Source organism: Prionailurus viverrinus, chromosome B4, assembly GCF_022837055.1.
Source record: "Prionailurus viverrinus isolate Anna chromosome B4, UM_Priviv_1.0, whole genome shotgun sequence".
NCBI classification, from domain to species: domain Eukaryota; kingdom Metazoa; phylum Chordata; class Mammalia; order Carnivora; family Felidae; genus Prionailurus; species Prionailurus viverrinus.
In genome coordinates, this window is record NC_062567.1 from 91,374,431 (window position 1) to 91,380,430 (window position 6,000).

At 43.9% G+C, this 6,000-nt stretch overlaps 1 protein-coding gene across 1 annotated transcript in view; it reads left to right on the top strand.

The window, feature by feature from the left end:
• Positions 1-2,532, top strand: part of YEATS4 (YEATS domain containing 4) — a 57,920-nt gene extending 55,388 nt beyond the window's left edge. The window contains exon 8 of the mRNA XM_047865972.1: positions 2,516-2,532. The gene's annotated coding sequence lies outside the window, so the exon portion shown is untranslated. The remainder of the gene's footprint in view (positions 1-2,515) is intronic.
• Positions 2,533-6,000: the final 3,468 nt, after the last annotated feature.

A 6,000-nucleotide genomic window follows, 5' to 3' on the forward strand; every position in this document is an offset into this window, starting at 1 on the left:
GTAGTATTATTATGCTTATTTAACAGTCTAGAAAATCAAGGTACAGAGAGGTTAAATAACTTGTCCAAGCTCATACAGCTGGTATGTGCTAATCCTGGGACTCAACCCATACAATCTGGCTTCAGAGTTCATGAATTCATAAGCCGTAGTTCCAGTTATGAGAAGCTGCTAGTGTAGTGATTGGAGCAAAGGACAAGCAAGAGGTATATATAGGAAGACTGGAATTGGAAAATTATGGAAAACACACTCTTTCGGATGAATCATCTCTCAGTCTACTATATCTGTGGACTCTGATGGTCATGCAGTAACTGACAATCCCAGAGGTAAACACAACTTGCCTTGGAATAAGACTGTATCAGTGTATGGCTCCAGGTATTAACCTTATCTATCTCTGGACATTGGGCAAGTCATCCAGTATGTGTGGAAAGAGATGCAAAATATTTCTCATCACAGTCTGTATATACTGAGCAAAGACCTGGTTGCTCCAAAGTTTTGTCCCTGGGGTAGAAAAGGAAGAAGATCATGTTCCTTCCCATCGCGCTTCCTAATCAAGTGCTCCTGTGTGCTCCAACAAGAGGTTCTTCTTAGTTGGATGAAAAGATGTGTAGAGAGGCAAGAGGCCAGGACTTATGGGCTCAAGAATGTGTAAGATTTATTGGAGCTGCTGGTTAGAACACTGCTGTTTTCGTGAACTGGACCAAAATGCTCTCACACCAAGCTTTTACCAATAAAATAAATAGCCTCAGGTGTCTATCGACCTAAGAGGACCTGCCTGTAGTTGATATAATTGCCAAACCGCTCACTGGGAACTTGACAGATGAGTCCTTTAGCTTTCAATTCAGGGTGAGAATTTGCACCAAAAAATAAGACGAGCCCTTGTTAAAGAGAAATATAAATTCCTATTTTCTTAATCTTTCACTCATTCATTCAACAAATATTTATTGAGTGCCTACTCTATGATAGGCACTGTTCTTGGAGATTGAAATAAATCAATGAGCAAAACACAGATTCGTGCCCTCCTGGGAACTTGCATTCTGGTGCAGAAAGATAGATAGTTGGAAATAGACATAATGAATAAATAAGTTATCTAATGTATGCTAGGAGGCTATTGGTGTCATGGAAAAAGAAAGAAGAGCAAAATAAGAGGAACTGAAACTATTGGGGGCTGGTTGTGATTTTAAATAGTCAGGGTAGGCCTTATTGAGAAGGTAACATTTGAGCAAAGACTTGAAGGAGTTGAAAGGATTGGCCAAGTGAGCATGTGGGGAAAGATCACACCAGACGAAGGAAATGGCAGCACAGGAGTGTGCTTGGTATGTTTGGAGAATGTCAGGAAGCCACGGTGGCTGGAGAAGTGGAGGGTGGGGCAGACCACGGAAGATGGGGAGAGTAACAAGGACCTGATCATGTGCAAGCCTGTAGGCCACTGTAGGGACTGCTACTTTTATTTATTTATTTATTTATTTATTTATTTATTTATTTATTTTTAAAATTTTTAACGTTTATTCACTTTTGAGAGAGAGAGTCAGAGTGCGATCAGGGGAGGGGCAGAGAGAGAGGGAGACACAGAATCTGAAGCAGGCTCCCAGCTCTGAGCTATCAGCACAGAGCCCAACACAGGGCTCGAACCCATGAACTGTGAGATCACGACCTGAGCTGAAATCAAACGCTAAGCCGACTGAGCCACCCGGGTGCCCTGGGACTGCTACTTCTACATTACAGGATTTTTATTCTGAATGAGATGGGAGTCTATTAGAGGATTTAGAGCAAAAGAAGGACATGTTATCTCTTATAACCAGATCGCTTTGACTGTTGTGTTGTAAGCTGACTGTATAAGAACAAGAGTGAAAAGGGAGAAATTAGGACACAATTTCACTCATCAAGAAGAGAGACAATGGTGGCATAGACTAGGTTGTAATAGTGGAGGTGGTGAGAAGTCCGATTTGGGGTAACACTTGAGTCTAGAGCCTGTTGGAGTTGCTATGGGTTGGATATGATGTGTAAGAAAGAAAAAAAAAAAAGATGAGTTAGATACCTATGACCATTATGATGGAGAAGGCTGCAGGTGGAGCAAGTTGTTGGATATACAGATCTGGAGGTCAGGGGAAAAGTCTGGGCTGGAGTTTGAACTGTGGGAGTTGTTGACATACAGATGGTATTTAAAGCCAAAGGCTGAATGAGATCACTAAGGAACTGAGTGTGGATAGAGCAGAGTCCAGGGACTGAGCCTTCAAGCATGCCAACATTAATGAGTTGGGAGAAAAAGAGGATTCAGTAAGGAGGTAAAGAAAGAGTAATTAGGAAAGGGGAGAAGGCTTGAGTGATGTTATTGACCAGGTGAGAAGGGATGAGATCCGGTATACAAGCGGAGGGATGGGCTCTGGACAGGAGCACATTTTGGAGGAGAACAACTGCACATTTTGAATAACTGAAGGCATCTACATATCTGGTGCTCTCTTTACGTAGTAAAGATAATTCTTGGTAGTCAAGGAATTCTTTTATGGTCTTCCCACAGCGTTTCCCCATGGGCCGTTCGGTGAATACTAATCTCATGGACAGTCAGTACTTCACAGGAGCTGTCACGCAGATCTCATTGCTGAACACAACGTGGTTTCTGTCTTTCTGATGACGTGGCACAGCTCAGAGGAGCTAGAGTGGTGAGGTCGCCATGGCCACGCCAGGAATGGAACCAAGGTCTCTGTTCGTTTGCGAAGGGCTCCCATGATAAAGTCCCACAAACCGAGTGGCTTAACTGCACAAGTTTATTGTCTTACAGTTCTGGAAGCTACAAGAGAGAAATCAAGATGTTGGCAGTGTGGGTTCCTCCCAAGGCTGGGAGAGAGCTTCTGTCCCATGCTTCACTTCTGGTTTCTGGCAATTTTTTGGCAGCCTTGGGCATTCTTACCTCATGGAGGCATCACCTCAGTCTTTACCTTCATGTTCACATGGTGTTCTCCCTGTGTGCTTTATCTGTTTGTGTCTAAATTTCCCCTTTTTATAGACACCAGTCCTATTGGATTAGAGGCTCACCTGACTCCAGTGTTACCTCATCTTACCCAGTCACCTCTGTAAGCACCCTATTTCTAAATAAGGTCACATTCTGAGATACTGGCTGTTAGGACTTCAGCATGTGAACTTGGGGTTGGGGAGGAGAGGCGCAGTTCAACCTATGACGGTCTTTTAATGTCACATTTTGCGTCAGCCTTCATGGCATAGATTAGGCAACTGCAGATCAGGCAACTTGAGAATCAGTGGGGCTGAAAAAGTCTTTCTTGCGCATCTCTCCGATGCCAATCCTATCATTTGAACCTGTTGTCTTTGATGTGACTCTGATGTGACCAGTTTGACCTGTTCTAGAAAGCACAACCTTGACGAATAAGAGGTAATGACTGGAAAGGTAAAGAGTGAAGGCATTTGCAGGGAGAGGTGCTCCTCTAAGGCAGTGACCATATATATTGGAAACATGTTTGCCTTTTATTACACCAATGATGACAACCCAGCTTCTTTGGGCTTCACCTCTGAGATTCTGATTCTGCAGGCCTGTAGCCAGGAACCTGCATTTTAGCACACTTTCAGGTGATTCTGATGCCACCTTTTGACAGATTTCCCTAGAGAGCCGGGGATTCGTGGTGTGAGAATTACTGAGGCAACAAGACACTTAGGTTGGAGCCAGACCAGGCCTTGCCATCCAGAGAGTAGACAGAACCACAGAACCCCTGACCTCAGAGCCACAAGGGCCGGAAGAGACCATCAAGATAGAAAACAGAGCCCAGAGATGGTTGAAGCCAGGGCATTCTGAGCGCTTCAGAGCAGAAAGAGAAGCAAACCCAGGACTTCAATATAAGAGCATGCCAATGGATGAAATGAAAAGAGAGAAGACAAATGTGAGGAGCTGTCCCCTAAACCAATGTCTACACTAGATGATGTCTCCTATTTCTTTATCAGGTCACAGAAGCTGTCATGTTTCAGAGGAGGCCACTTTCCTGCCTCTCAGGTCAGTTTGGGTTCCTGAAACAGGGACTTACCCATGAGACAAAGAGCGGATCTGTTTTTAGTGGTTATTTGTGGGGGTCCACTGCTTCTGCAGTGGCACTGCATTGTCCTCAGCCTACAAAGGTATAATAAGAACCCAAGAAAAACACTTTGAGTGTGTGATTGTGTGATTAAATTCACTGATGATCTTCAGGCTTGGGTAGGTATACTTCCTGAGAAAACTCTGAGCCTCATTATCTGTCTGCATAATTTCTTCACTCTTCTTTCACCTTCGTGACCTCATTCGGTGTTCACGTAACCCTGTAGTAGGTGTTACCCTCACTGGACAGATATTTTAAAAATGAAAATCTGGGGCGCCTGGGTGACTCAGTGGGTTAAGTGTCCAACTTTGGCTCAGGTCACGATCTCAGGGTTGGTGAGTTCGAGCCCCACATCGGGCTCTCTGCTGTCAGCACAGAGCCTGCCATGGATGCTCTGTTTCCCTCTCTCTCTGCCCCTACCACTCTTGTCTTCTCTCCCTCTCTCTCAAAAACAAATAAACATTAAAAAAAAAAAGATGAAAATATGACACGCCCTCCTTCTGCTTATAATCCTTCAGTGATTCTTCACTGTTTACCCATTGGCTCCTTCCTTGGGGGAATACATTCCAAGTGAACAACCTAAAGAAAAAATGGGTAATTTGTACAAGGATGTATGTAACAGCTTTATTCACAACATTAAAAACTGGTAACAAAACAAAACCCAATAATAAAGGGCAGGGCTAAGCCAATCCTGCCCTCTCAATACACTGGAATTCTCTGTACCTACTTCAAATGATAAGAATCTGGTCTACCCTGAGGCACAGAGTGTGTATCTAAGTGTCTGTGTCTAAAGGTGGCAGATGGGAAATCCACTGAATAAACAGGATAATGAACACCCTGATTTCAACTCTGAAAAAACATGCATGTGTGTACTGACAAGGACTAGGCAGTAACAAAAAAGCAACAAAATGTTTGACACCGTATGTGAATCAGATCTCCTATTTAAGTGTGGCATAAAAAACCGCAATGGGGAAAATAATGCCTTTGGAATTTTCTTCCGAGGACTCTCACATAGAATTGTGTATTGTGAAGAGTAAACGAGACATGGAACTTAAAACCTTAAGACTTCAACGCAAGAGGGTGGACTAAGGACACGGTGACAGTTTTATGTTGGGATGTCAGTGTTTGAGTCAGTTCCAGCCAGAACGGGGGCGGGGCATGGCCACCTCCAGTGGCGTGACTGAGTGTGCTCATACACGCATATGCACACTTGGCTTGTGGTTACGTCATTCGCTGCTGCTGAAGCAGTTCAAGGCCAGTGGGAAATCACAGAGCAGGGACAGAACTGCCCTATTAACTGAGAGAAAAACTGGTCCGACTTGATCAAGCAGAACATTAGCATGTGATGTCAAACTGACCTTATGTACGGTTTCAAAGAGGCTCCAGAAACAGTTCACCGAGCTCTCTTCTCTTTAATGGTATTTGCTGGGGCTGAATGCATAAAAGCATGGCGCTGGAGGCTTGCTGTTGATGCACACAGATGGCTGCAGTACCCCAAATTTAGTCTCCGTTCAAATGTGTTCATCACATCTCTCGCTGGCTCTCTTTCAAGGCTCTTACCCCAACCCTAAATCTTACGGTATTTGCCTTTTGTAACTTTAAGTAAACAATGGTAGCATCACTTGAGTCCTCTTTAGGTTTATCATTCACTGTGCACAGAAGAGGAGTGACTGGTAGGTCAGAAAAGATAGTGCCCTCCAAGATTCTCGGGGTTTTCTGTCCTTGTACATCTGGATCACTCAATCTTGGCTTATCCTGACTTGCTCAGGCCCTAAGAAAAACAGGTTCTTGCATCCCAAACTGATGGCAGTCTAGTTTGTATCTGAAAATCAATTTAATCATTTACAATGAGAAATCTAGCAGCCAAGCGGGGCAATATTTATGTTGGCCGCTTTGCAAGCTCTCTTCCCACAAATGAAACCAAGCA